General features: G+C 34.4%; 1 pseudogene; it reads left to right on the top strand.

The window, feature by feature from the left end:
• Positions 1 to 9,653: 9,653 nt before the first annotated feature.
• On the top strand, positions 9,654 to 10,888 carry LOC122906110 (annotated as a pseudogene).
• The last annotated feature ends 4,689 nt before the right edge of the window (positions 10,889 to 15,577 follow it).

Here is a 15,577-nt window from a genome sequence, read left to right as displayed (position 1 = left end):
TGGGTAACTTTGCTTTTTTTTTGTTTTTTTTTTATAGATAACTTTGATGATGAGGGCTACTTGAGTGGAAATATTCTAACACTTTCTCTAAAAAATTAGAGAAAAAAGATGGACTGGTAAATCCACATGAATCTCATGCCTTCAGTCTAACTGGAAAATAGTGAACGCTACAAATTTAAATTATCTATTAATAGTAAAATAAACACCCATTTTAGTGAAACTATTTATTAAGTTCTGGCTCAAGCCTTTCCAAAGAACCAAGAGACAGTCTTAAAAAAACAAAGTCAAACAGAGAAATCAAGTATCATATGTTTTCACTTACTTGTGGAGCCTAAGGAATAAACAACACAGAGGACACTGGGAGATGGAGCAGAGAAGTGAGCAGGGGGAAAATGGAGGGGGAGACAAACCATGAGAGACTGTGGACTCTGAGAAACAAACTGAGGGCTTTGGAGAGGATGGGGCTAGGAGATTGGGTGAGCCTGGTAGTGCGTATTCTGGAGGGTACTTATTACATAGAGCACTGGGTGTGGTGCATGAACAATGAGTGCTGGAACACTAAAAAGAAATAAAATAAAATAAAATGAAAAGATTAAAAATAATCACTATTAATAGCATTCTAAATCAAAGAAGGCTGGATTGAAACAAACAAACAAAAAAACCAACAAAACAAAACAAAACAACAAAGCTCTACAAGCAAATGGAGAATTAGAAGATACAATGTGGAAATACAGTTACTAGGAGAAAGTATACTCTACATATGTAAATACCAAGAGTCATATTAAGGGGCACCTGGGTGGCTCAGTTGTTAAATGTCTGCCTTCTGCTCTGGACGTGATCCCAGGGTCCTGGGATTAAGCCCACGTTGGGCTTCCTGCTTGGTGGGAAGCCTGTTTTTTTTTTTTTTTTTTTTTTTAAGTTTATTATAATTGACATACAATGTTACATTAGTTTCAGGTGTACAACATAGTAATTCAACTTCTCCATATTTTATGCTGTACCTGCCATAGAAGCTAATCATCTGCCACCATACAATTCTATTACAGTATCATTGATTATACTCCTTTAGTTATGATTTTTATTCCCACAGCTTATTCATTTCATAACTGGAAGCCTGTATCTCTCAAAACATTTTTCCCATGCCTCTGACAGCCATGAGTTTGTTCTTTGTATTTACAACTCTGATTCTGCTTTTTGTTTGTTTGGTCATTTGTTTCATTTTTTAGATTCCACATAGAGTGAAATTGTATGGTATTTGTCTTTCTCAGTCAGACCTATTTCACTTAGCATTATACTCTCTAGGTCTATTCATGTTATTGCAATGGCAAGATCTCATCCATATTTATGGCTTCATAATATTCCTGTCGGTGTGTTTATGTGTGTGTGTGGGGGGGTGGGGTTGTGTATGTAGATGCTACATCTTCCTTATCCATTTGTCAATCCCTGAACATTTAGGTTGCTTCCCTCTCTTGGCTATTGTAAATAATGCTGCAATAAACACAGGGTGCATATGGCCTGTTTTTCCCTCTCTCACTCCTCCTGCTTCTGCTTCCTCTCTGGCTGGGTCTATCTCTGTAAATAAATAAATAAATAAAAAAGAACAGTCATATTCCATCTAAGCACATAGTACAGAAAAAGCACTTCAAAAAATACAGGATTACCTGAGACAGCCTTAGAAAAACAGTGCTTTTTAGAAAATATATTTTTAAAAAGGAAGAAGCTTTTTGGAAATTAAGCAGGAAAAGAAAACACTTAAAATAGGAACTTAAATCCTACAAGAAAAAAGAATATTAAAAACCAAATTCAAAGGAATAGTGACTAAAGAAGAACAGATTCAAATTACGGCTTAAAAGGGGAATTAAAAAAAGTAGAAAAACAATCTCATGAATGAAAATGAGATAAAGGAAGAAGGTAAAATGTTCTTAGAAAAAAAATTTAAAAAGAAAGCAGACAAAAAAGAGTACATGTACAATTGAATTGCATGAAGAAGGAGATCTAAACAATGGAACAGAATAAATATTTAATGCTATAATTTAAAAAAAAAATCCGGAAGTAAAAAAAGACCTTAATTTACATATATAAAATGCTCACCAGGAATTTGAGACAACTGTCCCTGAATAGTCAACTGTAAGGCATAACATAGTAAATTACTAGAATTTAAAGATTAGAAAAAAATCCTCAGAGGCTCCATGGAAAAAGATCAAATAACTTATGAGAGTATTATACTAGCATCAGATTTCTGAAAAGCATCATAAAGATGAAAGTGACAATGAGGAGTTTTCAGGAAACTTGAGGCTTAACTTACTCAATAAGTATGATTTTGATTTTGTCTCAGAGAGAATTAGCCACTCCATGCTCTATACAATAAACACATCTAAGAGTGAGTTGAGCAAGGTGGAAGTAATACAAAACAAGGGCTTAAATTCTAATAACAAAATACAGCTCAACCCAAAAAGCATTAAAATCCACTGTTTAATGCAAAGATTCACATCACCACGGTGATACAAGTTATAAATATTTACTGATTAAAACGACAAAGAAATCACTTTTATAAAGCCTAAACTTTAAAAATTGGCAGGGAATATAGACCTACATGCAGTAAAAATAGAAGACTTTAACATAATTCTTTCAATATAATATTGATCTAAAGGAAAATAGATAAAAATGTAAAACAATATGGCTCATGGCTGATTTTATGGTCCTACCTCACACCTTGATTTAGGGAAAACACCTTTGTGTCTAGCTCTAGCATGCATGTAACATCAAGAAAATTGATCAGGTTACAAAGAAAGCATCAATAAGTTTAATAAAATGGAAATATTGCAAAGAAAATTACCCTGATCACAAAAAATAATATATCACTAATGACAAAGTCATAAAGAAAGTTCTACATGGCAATTTAAATAATAAAACCACCACATATCAGGATATATTGGCTAAATAAAAGCTGTATATCAAAGGAAAATCTAGATCTTAAGTTTCATTTATCATAAAAAATTAAAGAATCAAAATAAATTAATTCAGAACTCAAAATTCTAGAAAATTTTCAAGAATTTCTAGAAAACTCTAAAGTAGACCCAAAGGGCACAGTATAGCAAATAATAAAAATATAACAGAATGGCAGAAATAAATGGGGTAGAGCACAGAAAAATAGTAAACTAATAATTCAAAATCTCATATTTAAAAATATCAAAACCAAAATTGAGAAAACTTAATTAAGAAAATATGAATAAAGCATAGAATAAGAAATGATTAAGGAGACCGAATGATAGAAAAATAACACATTTTTAAAGATTATAAGAGTTATCAGAACTCAATGTATTTATGTTTTTTAAAGAAAATGACAATTTTTGTAGTAAAGCACTTTACTACAATCCAGTAAACATTTTTTTAAAAAATCTCGATAAGACTGATTTTCCTAGAAGAAATAGAGAAAATTATTAAGGAAGTGGCCTATAGACAGAACTACAGTATCTGGTTGATTTCCAGAGGTATTTTATCAAACATTTGTGTAATCTAAATGCTATGTATATTGTTGTAGAGCATAAGCATTTCAAATTATTTTTATGAAGTATTTTATTGTATCTAAACCTGATAAAGATAGTAGAAAAGAGAAAACAGGTAGAAATATAAAGCACTGACATCATAGAAATATATTTTCTTAAAACTGTTCAGTAAACTGGGCGCCTGGGTGGCTCAGTGGGTTAAGCCGCTGCCTTCAGCTCAGGTCATGATCTCAGGGTCCTGGGATCGAGTCCCACATCGGGCTCTCTGCTCAGCAGGGAGCCTGCTTCCCCCCACTCTCTCTCTCTGCCTGCCTCTCTGACTGCTTGTGATCTCTGTCTTTCAAATAAATAAATAAAATCTTAAAAAAAAAAAAAAACTGTTCAGTAAACTACAAAAGAGCCACTATATATATGTATTTTTTTTCTTTATGAACATAGGCAAGTAGATAATAAATGTTCTTCTGAAATAAAAACATATTAAAATAACTTCAAAAATAAAAGCTAAGAGAAGCAGTGTCTCTACCATACATTAAAAATACTATAACACCTTTATAACTATATTTGCATGGTAATGATATGGAAAGAGATGGCCAGTGAGATAAAATAGAAAATAAAATAAATAAAGCCAAGTATATGTGAAATTCTAGTATAGCAACTATTGGATAAAAGATAACTTTAGATCCATACCTCAAACTGTAAGCATGAATAAAATCTAAATGGTTCAAAAATCTATTTGTTAAAAAAAAATAATAAAGACATCTAAGTTCTTTCCATAGTTTGGCTATTGTGGACATTGCTGCTATAAGCGTTTGGGTGCACGTGCCCCTTCGGATCACGATGTTTGTATCTTTAGGGTAAATACCCAGTAGTGCAATTGCTGGGTCATAGGGCAGTTCTATTTTCAACATTTTGAGGAACCTCCATGCTGTTTTCCAGAGTGGTTGCACCAGCTTGCATTCCCACCAACAGTGTAGGAGGGTTCCCCTTTCTCCGCATCCTCGCCAGCATCTGTCATTTTCCTGACTTGTTGATTTTAGCCATTCTGACTGGTGTGAGGTGATATCTCATTGTGGTTTTGATTTTGTATTTCCCTGATGCCGAGTGATATGGAGCACTTTTTCATGTGTCTGTTGGCCATCTGGATGTCTTCTTTGCAGAAATGTCTGTTCGTGCATGGGGGCTTAAGTGGGTAGGAGAAGAATCAATGAAACAAGATAGGATTGGGAGGGAGACAAACCATAAGTGACTCTTAATCTCACAAAACAAACTGAGGATTGTTGGGGGGAGGGGGGTTGGGAGAAGGGGGGTGGAGTTATGGACATTGGGGAGGGTATGTGCTTTGGTGAGTGCTGTGAAGTGTGTAAACCTGGCGATTCACAGACCTGTACCCCTGGGGATAAAAATATATGTTTATAAAAAATTAAAAAACAAAAAAACAAAAACATTAGCATACTTCTAGATATTTCCAGACAATAAAAAAATAATAATAATAATAAAGAAAGAAAAGAAGCTGTATAAATACTACAGTAATGAGATAACAGGGAAATTTTTCCAAATTTGAGTCAAAATCTAGATGCACTGAAGATTAATAAATTTGAATACATTTAAAAAACTTTTATTGCACACAAAAAAAGCACAAAACAGCAACAAAAAAAGTACACAAGTAAATTTTAAAGACAAAAAGACAAATGACAATCAGGGAAAAATATTATGGATAAAATTCCACAACTTGTAGAAGTTCAAGGTGAAGAGTCCAAATACTCAATAGAAAAAAATAACAGAGAATTTAAAAGAAATAAAATATACTAAAAGAGTCAAAAATACAAGAAGATATTTTCAAATTTACTCATAAAAGAGAAATGCATATTAAAGCTTCTGTGTGTACCACTAACTGGACAATTAATGAAAAACAATGATAATTCTTTGAGTAAACCTTTTCAGACAATTTTGGTTTTGGAAACATGTTAACATTTGACATCTTCAAAAAATAATAAAATACAAATCTGAAGCAAAAAAAAGTCTAAAATGTAATGTAAATAAACAAACTAAACTGTTTTTCAAATAAATAAATAAAACTATTAAATAAATATCTGTGTTAGAAAGTAATATTCAAGGAGTGATAGGGCATGACCAAGACATGGCGGCTGCATGAAAGACCTTCCACTGTTCATGGCTTGGGCAATCTGAACATTAAAATACATAAAGAAGTAATAGATTATATCTCACTAAATATAAAATGGAATCTATGGGTCCTTAGTGAGATAAATTCCTAATTAAGTATGCACATGTATAAAGCAGGAGGAAAAGTTCTTATGTATGGTAAAATGCCAACTAGTAAATTCAAAAGGAATGAGAAAATTTGCAAATCACCATCTGACAAACATCATAGAAATAGAAATAAACATCATAGAAATAATTGATTCAGTTAGGGATAATCAAGAAGTGCTAACTCTCTATTGTGAAAATTTAATAGGGGAAGGGATATTTGCTTATTCTCAAAGTATCCACTCATAAAATATTTGCTAATTATGAAGGGAAAATATTAATTTTATTATGGAGAAATAAATTTAGCCAAATTCATCTTAACCAAACGATCAATCATTACCTGTAACCAAGCAAAGCCAAATCACTTACAAAACCTCTATTTAACCAAAAGGAAATAGCAGTTAAATAGAAACTGGGAGAAATTCCACAAAATAACTGGACTGTAATCTTCAAATTTATCAAGGTCATGATAGGTAAAGAATGACTAAGGAACAGTGATACACTGTAAGAAGATAAATAGATTAAAGCAAAACATAATATGTGATTTTAAAATTGAATTGTGAACCGTTTTTTTTGTAAAGCACATTATTGAGACAATTGGCATTTAGTTCTATAAGTTAGATAATAAAATATCATATGAAAGTACAATCTTGTACAATCATACAAATATAATTATTATATATAAATAATTTTTTGCTGATAGGGAACATATACAGGCATTATGCCCCCAACTTATTTTCACATGGTTTAGAAAAACACAAAATGTATTCATGCAGACAGAAAATTATAAAGCAAAATATGGTAAATGTTAACAACTGAATCTGGGTTTAAGGCATATACTAGCTGTATGCACAACTTTTGAAATTTTCCTGTAAATCTGAAATATTTTCAAAGCAAAAAGTTAGAAAGAGTGAAAATAATTTCTTATAAAATACATATTTAATGTCTGCCAGCATTAAGATAAAGATAGACATCATAGTTTAAAGTTCACTGGACAAATTGCTCTGGAGATACAGTTCTGACACTTACTACGTGTAGTATCTTGTGCCAGTTATTTTACTGACTTTGTCTCTGCTTCCTTCTCTTTAAAATAGAACTGGTCTTCTATCATGAAGATTTTACGATATAAGACTATCATGAAGATTACATAAATCACTATATATATAAAGCACTCAGACAGTGACTGTCACATAATGAATGCTATATAAATGCTTGTTAAATAAAATTTATTTATTTTTGCCATCTGTACTGAATCAAAGCACAAAATTTTTCCTTATACTTAATATCTATGATCAATGAGTACAATATAAGAACCATGGTGTATCTTGTTGAGAAATGAGTTCCTGTTGAAGACCAGGAACACTGCATTAATTTTAAAAGCAGAAACAAAAGTAATGAGAACTAAGACAAATTAAGTAATAGCAACTCAGAGCCAGACCATCTGGTCCAATCAAGACCCAACATTAGTGTAATTCAAATTAAAAATCAGCATCTCTTGGTTTTCTGATTTAAAAAAAAAAAAAAAAAAAAGAATATGCACCAATCTAAACTTAGACCATAATTTTGACACAGAAGGTAAAGAGCAGAGCTCTGAGAAAGACAATTAAAGCAGACAGACGAAAATTTATTAGGGGTAACAGATGAACATAAAACCACCATTCATATTGAAAAATGTCATATAAAAACTGAAAAAAATAAGTTCTGGGGGATAAGCATGAAATTTTTGTATTGTGTTGTTTGCTATGTATGTTTTTGAGTGGAATGCATAGTTTAGTCTGGATGTAATTTGTTTATGGATGTTTAGAAACTCGGTATAGCTCTATGTACTTGGAAGCAACGTTTGTCTATGTATGTGTATTTATGTGTTGGTATTACTTCTGTTTAGGTTTTATACAGAATCAACAAAATAGACAAATAGAGGCCAGACATTAAAAGGAGGAAAAGGAAACATTAGCTACAGTAGGGGAAAGTTTAAGCAAAGATGAAAGGAATGCTTTTGAAACTCCATCACTTGAAAGGAAACGAAGAAATAGAAAAGGTATGGAGTGGTTAGAAGGATTCTGGGGAAATTGCCCAAAGAGTATGCTGGAATCTGATCTCAGAGAGCCAGTGGACTAGGGCAAGAGGCAGACATGTAAATGGCAGCACATCTGTATTCAATCACTGCTTTTTTTTTTTTTTTTTTTCATGAATGCTCTGTTTCTCCTTTCTTTCTCTGAAATCACCCTTCCAAGAGCCCTGAGGCCATTGGAACATGTGTGCTTCCTCCTAACAAACTCCTCTTGGCATCAAGAGACCTGTCTCTGTTAATTTAACACAAAGCTGAAAGTATACATAGAAAATTTAGTTCAAGGACTTAATAATATTGATCTGAAAGTCTTGTCTTAAATTGCTGGATTTGTAATCTGTGCCTGAGTCACAAGAGTCTCTAACTTCAACCAGTGGAAAATGCAAAAACTGTAATAAAATCTATCCGATCTCATTCATGGTTGATGAGACATCTCTAACACCTATGTCTCCTATAGATTTTTTTTTCATGTTTCACATGTTTTCATTTGGAATAACTAAACTTTTGAATATAAGACCATGTTTAGCTTTTCTCTCTCTTATCTCTACATTTCTTCATTCCTATATTTTCAATGTAAGCATGGCATTAATGATGCTGTAGTAATAAGCTCCTTTTAAGTGAAAGGTTTTCTTTAATTTTCTTCTATCCTTTATTTGACAGTTTAGGATATCCTCTATCTAATCTAAAATATTATTTTCATTAAGGCGGTGAGTACTAAAAAATAATTTTATTTCCTTATTCTTATCATTTCTGATCTCTATGCTCCTATAGATAAAGTAAAAAATTTCTCTTCCTTATCTATTTTACATAAGATTTGATTATCACACTTGTTCTACCTCTCTTGCTATCTTTTAAACTTTTTTGGTTTTTTGGTACACATAATTTTTCCCATGATAAGTCTTCCCTGATATCACCAGCTCTAATTTAACAAGATGGTGCCTATTTGAGTCATCTCTATCTTATTTTCTTCTGTATTGGAATGTTCTTTTCTTAAAAAAAAGAAACTCCTCACAATTTTATATTACTATTTTGTTAATTCCCTATGGCCAAATTCTACTTATGTAACAAATATTGAGCAATATACCCTCACCACCATGTTCCTGACAGTGATAGGCATTTGTGATACAGAAATAAAAAATGGGTTCCAGAATTGCTCTCCAACAGAGAGGAAATATAAATAAAAATAGTGAAAAATGTGATGAGTGGTGTAAGAGAAGTTTGAACATAAAACCCACATGCAATTAAGAATAATCTACTATGTCTTTGAGTATTAAAGTAGTCTTCACAGACAATGCTCAACAAATAGGGGTAAGGAGCATTCCAAAAAATCAAGATTCCCAATGGACAAAAATGTAGGTATATGAAATAGTGCAAATCAGGACACATTAAAACAGGAAATTTCAGTGTTGCTAGACCATCCACACAAATGGAGACAAAGAGCAGAGAGGAAGATCAAAAGATAGAGGTTTCTGGCTGGGGGTCTCTATTATCTCTTGGAGAGTCATTATGAGATTTTAGCAAAGAAGTAGTATGATTGTGTTCATATTTCAGAAAGATTGCTGTATCCTTAATAAAGAAAATGGATTGAAGAGAAATAAAATTGAAAAATAGGAGGTAAATTTGTAAACTATTGAACTATTCAGCCAGACTTGATTTAAAAAAAAAAAAAAAAAAAAAACAAACAAACCTAGATAAGTGGTGATATGAATTAAGAGAAGGGGACAAATGTGAAATCCTCTAAAAGGACAGACCCAACAGCCCCTTCTACAGGATCACGCTGAGCTAGTACCCGCACCTGGAATCGGGTCGCAACCCCAGCCGCGCCTGCCGCCTCCCACTGCCTCTGGACCATGGACCCCCGCAAAGTGAGCGAGCTTCGGGCTTTCGTGAAAATGTGTAAGCAGGATCCGCGCGTTCTGCACACCGAGGAAATGCGTTTCCTGCGGGAGTGGGTGGAGAGCATGGGGGGGAAAATACCACCTACCACTCATAAAACTAAATCAGAAGACAGTATCAAGGAAGAAAAACCAGATAGTAAGAAGGCGGAGGAAATCATAAAGACAGATGAACCATCAAGTCAGGAGAGTGATCTAGAAATTGACAATGAAGGTGTGATTGAACCAGATACCGACCGATGCCCCTCAAGAAATGGGAGATGAAAATGCAGAGATAACCGAGGAAATGATGGATCAGGCAAATGATAAAAAAGTGGCTGCCATTGATGCCCTAAATGATGGTGAACTACAGAAAGCCATTGACTTGTTCACAGATGCCATCAAACTAAATCCTCGCTTGGCCATTCTGTATGCCAAGAGAGCCAGTGTCTTCATCAAATTACAGAAGCCAAATGCTGCCATTCGAGACTGTGACAGAGCTATTGAAATAAATCCTGATTCAGCTCAGCCTTATAAGTGGCACGGGAAAGCACATAGACTTCTGGGCCATTGGGAAGAAGCAGCGCATGATCTTGCCCTTGCTTGCAAACTGGATTATGATGAAGATGCTAGTGCAATGCTGAAAGAAGTTCAGCCGAGGGCCCAGAAAATTGCTGAACATCGGAGAAAATATGAGCGAAAATGTGAAGAGCGAGAGATCAAAGAAAGAATAGAAAGGGTTAAGAAGGCTCGGGAAGAACACGAGAGAGCCCAGAGGGAGGAAGAAGCCAGACGACAATCAGGAGCTCAGTATGGCTCTTTCCCAGGTGGCTTTCCTGGGGGAATGCCTGGTAATTTTCCGGGAGGAATGCCTGGAATGGCAGGGGGGATGCCTGGAATGGCCGGAATGCCTGGGCTCAATGAAATTCTTAGTGATCCAGAAGTTCTTGCAGCCATGCAGGATCCAGAAGTTATGGTGGCCTTCCAGAATGTGGCCCAGAACCCAGCGAATATGTCAAAATATCAGAGCAACCCAAAGGTTATGAATTTCATCAGTAAATTGTCAGCCAAATTTGGAGGTCAAGCATAATGCCCTTCTGACAAAGAAAGCCCTTGCTGAAGGAAAAGCAACTTCGATCACCTAATGGATGTCACAATAATACAAACCAGTGTACCTCCGACCTTCTCATGATGAAAGCTGGGGTGCTGTGAAGAGAGTCCCTACCCCTCTGCTCCCCATGCAACTGAAACATTCTACAATGGTTTGCCATTAGGGTATTCATTCAGATATTGTTTTCCTACTAGGAACTACAAACTTTAAACACTTTTTAAACCTTAAAAATATTTAAAAACATATTAAAAGGGTGTGTTAGTCCCTACATTTTTCTTTACTAATCATTTCAGTTTTTTTCCTTTGGATTAATTGGGCAAGGAAGATATTTCAGTGTGGAAGATTCATTGCTCAGTTATAACGAGTGAAATAAAGGTTTATTAGTGGGAGGCAAATAATACATTAAAATAGATGAAGTTTGAGTTGGAGATACGGTTTCTGAGGCATTTTGACTTGTCTTTTTAAATACTTTATTTTTTAAACACAATTTATTTTGATAGAACCATTGGGACCACCAGTATTGCAGTCGGACCTGGGTAGGGACCGGAAGTGCTTGGCAGGGCAGCAACAACCTTACTCCTTTTATATAGTGTGCACCCTTGTGCAGATGCATTTAAATCTTACACTGTGGTGAAGGGATGATTTTTATAATGCTGCAGTAGACTTGGATTACTTAGCTGTGTTCTTGTCTGATATAGAAAATAAATGTTTTGCATTATTTCCACATAGGGGAAATAAGGGAATACCTTTTTTTTTTTTTTTTTTTTAATATTTCTGTGTTTAGAGTGACCTTTCCTGGTCAGAAAATACCCATCTCTTCGTGTGCTTTCTGCTTATTTTCATGTCTCCCCTTCTCCCCTCCCAGTACTCTTTGGGCTAAAGATAGTCCTTTTTCACTGGCATCATCACTATTATCATCATTCACAGCATAATTGTGCAAGTATATGTAATGCTGGGTTTTACTATGTAATACATATAGTCATTATGTAAGGTAATACCCATAACAGTTGTAGTTTCTTACTTGGCCAAGCGATTGCATATTTACATGTTAGGTTTCTGCTTTGGTGAGATCTTAACCATCTCAGAAGATGTTGGAAGGAGGGATTCCCTTTGATGTTCAGTCTTCTGAGGAAATAGCTGTTGCAGTTGGAGTTTATCTGACATTATTCATCTTCGTAGTTTGGAGAGTATGAGGTTTGAATTCATTGATCTACATAGAGGGGAACCAAATTTCTTGATCCAATATGAATTATAAAATTGATGAGATCCATGGTTCTTCATTGTGGGGTTGATGGCATTATGAGTGTTCTTATTCAGCTCTTGAATACTGCACCATATCCCCCACCTCTCCTTCTTTCCTTCCCTCTCCCAAGGATAAAGGAATGATGGATTTTCTGTTGTACATTCAAATCTCAACACTAATTAAGACTAAGTCTAGGCACTGTACTAGGAATCGTTAGGTTTCTACCTTTCCAATTTAACGTGCTGGTGTTCAAAAACAGTTGCCAAGGGATGAGACCCTCTATACTTTGCTTATTTGAAGAATCAGTGGTAGGAGCAGTGAAGAAAATTCCATGGAATAATTTCTGAAATAGCACATTTCTGAAGTCATAAGTAAGTTGATTCAGGTTCTAACTCTTTATACAAGCAAATAGAAATGCATCTGTTATTTAAGTGAGAAAAGGCTGTATGCTAACTGAGCATGCTTTTTAAATCCTTTAAAAATACTCAGCATATAAACTTGCGTTTGAGCTTGTCAGTGGTTTTTTTGTTGGTAATGTGTGTTCTCTCTCGAATTTTCTAATGTGTGCTGTGAATAACCCGAGAAGACCAGTTCCTTTTGGTTTCCTTATTTGATTACTTTTTACTTAATTATATATTACTTAAGTACATTCTAACATTGCAGATATTACCGTAAGTGGGTAAAAGTAAAATTGGTCTTCTGAAAATGTGTCCTGTGCTCTTAAGTTCCACAAATACAAAGTACATTCATTTTCACAGAAACTCAGTATCATTTCTAAGCCAGAAGTGTTTTTTCTTGCGCTAACAATGGTGTAAGAAGGAAAAGTAAAGGAGTTTTTTTAAAAAACTTATTGCTTAAAAATACATAGTTATTGGAATTCTAGCTACATTAAAAATAAAGTATGGTTTCAAACTGGAAAAAAAAAAAAAAAAGGACAGACCCAACAGAATTGTGTGGCCGGTTGCATATGGGTGATTAGAAGTCAAATAATAGTTTCCACGTCTTTGTATTTAGCAACCAGGTTGACAAATGCTTCAATAAAGATGAAGAAAACAGGGAGAGAAACAGATTCTGGGGAAGAACTGTTCAAATTTGTGTTTATACTACTTTTCTACCTTTGAGCTTGTGGAGTTATCAATAAAGCAGAACAATTGACAGAGATCTGAATTAGAGGTAAAGCTTCAGCATTTTCAGTACATTTATAGTAAGCAAAGCTCTGGTCATGGATGAGGTCACTCAGGCTAAAGATCAGTATAGGAAGCAACTCTATAAAGTGAGACAGGGATCTCTCCCTCAGAAAAAGGATCTTGGGAGTGGAATGCAAGAGTTTCCTTAACAATGACAGGGAAACAGGATCAAAGAAATAATGGAATGGTGCTTGTTTAGCTCAGTAGGTGGAACATGGGACTCTGGATCTCAGGGTTGTGAGCTTGAGCCCCACATTGCATGTAGAGATTACTTTAGAAATCTTAAAAAAAAAAAAAAAAGAATCACTGAGGTGAAGAAATATAAGAGTTAATATATGTTTATTGAAGTTGGCAATTAGAAGTCCTTTATGGGGTCATCAAGATAATCGTTAGTGCAGTGGAATGTTCATGAGCCAGATAACACAGCATAGGATGGAGAGAAATGCAGAGATCTTCTTCCATGAAGTAAAGATTTGATAAAGGAAACTGGGAACGTGTTATAAGGAAATAAAAGATTGAAAGAGGGAGAGAGAGATCGTTAATATTAGCAATGCATGATTGTGTGGAAGGAAATCTGCCAGAGAAGACAGTGAGAAACACTACATACCACAGCTTTTACTACTACTAGCTGTGAAGAAAGAAGTGGCAGTTCCATTTCAGAAGGCACCCGATGAAAAGGTGGGATAGGAGAAGAAGTACTGACTTAGATCAACTAAACTAATATGTGCTAGGATACTGTACATATGCATATTTCGGATTATTTCTGGAGCTATGTCTAAACCCCAGTCATGACTAAAGGTAGAACATTCGGACATATTCGTGAAAGGAGGAGTGGCTCTTGGCCAGCAAGGCCTACTTGTACTATCCACCGCGGGTATCCCAGTATTGCAGCTACTTGCCTGTGGTCCCAGAAATCACGGTCTCCCTAATCCTGCATTACTTTATCCAACTTCCACTGAAGATTGCTCTTCTATAGTCAAGCCAGTGTGTTTACTCTAATTTTCTCTATGTTCCTACATCATTTTGTTTCAACATCCTTGTATTTTTCATCTTTATTTTCCAGCCTTTTGCCTCCCTGTTTTTTGGGGATATCTTCCCTCGTTTGCTGTTAAGTTCTGCAATTTTACCAAGTAAACTCACTCCTGTTCTAAATAATGGAAAATGATTGTTACAGAATAATGATTCTTTTCTAAATAATTAGGAATGTGTTGTAGAGTCATTCTTTTTAATCCTTTAATGTAGTGTTTTCAAAATACTAATGGAAGCTTGTATTTCCTTTTGAGCAGCAGAGGGTCTTATGCATCTTTTCCCCAGCCCTTTATATGGCATAGCTAAGTATTAGGGATTTAGTCACTGAATTATTCATATGATGTTTATAGTCACTATTTTGCTTACTAATAAGGTGAGGCATTTCTTATGTATTCCATATCTATATGGTTCATCCTTTGACCTTTGTCTATTCTTGGTTCAAATGATTTCTTAGTGCCAATTCCCTGACCCTCCCATGTAAATCACACCCTTCCAAAAACATGTTGCTACCCTCCTCTCCCCTGTACATTTTCTTCCTAGAATATCATAGCATTTATATTTTACTTATGGTTTATATTCTATAGCCTGAATTAAAATATTAATTGCATGGAGGATAAGATTTGCGTCTGTTTTATTCAGTGATGTATTTTCAAATACATAGAATGAAGCCTGGTATGGAAGAGAAACTCAAATATACATATATTTAAAAATCTATAATGAAGCTTATTAGCCACACTTCCCTTTTCCAGTTCTACATTTTTTTTGTTTCATCCCATATTTTTTACATTTCCACAAATATGCCACCTCTTCAATAATATATTTATATAAGATGCTATTATTCTTAAATATTTGACCAATGCTCTAAAACATATTTAAGAAGCTCTGTTAATTCAAACAAATTGTATAAAAGAAGTTTGAATTAGGAGTAAACTGGGAACACATTTATGGAAACTCTTCTCTTAATGAGCCTTGAAGTAAGTTAGGAAACAGCTTTAATTCTTTTGAGCCACTCTGTTTCTATTTAGTGTATTACAAGTTCAGTGGTTAAATAGTTCCTTAGTGGAATAAAGCTGAAATGACTCTATTACACTAATGACAAGGGTTGATTTGATTTTTTTTTTTTTCTTTAGAGCTGAGAACAAATTAGGTCATAGTGATGGATTAGATCCAAGCATAGTCTCTTGGCTTGACATAGAGGAAAAGTTCTGGTCCAGAATTACAAAACATCTATATTTGTAATGCTACATTTGTGACTATGTACATCAAGAGTGATGAAATTTGTGGATGAGTAGAA

Source organism: Neovison vison, chromosome 1, assembly GCF_020171115.1.
Source record: "Neovison vison isolate M4711 chromosome 1, ASM_NN_V1, whole genome shotgun sequence".
Classification (NCBI taxonomy): Eukaryota; Metazoa; Chordata; class Mammalia; order Carnivora; family Mustelidae; genus Neogale; species Neogale vison.
This window is presented reverse-complemented; position numbering and strand designations above follow the sequence as displayed.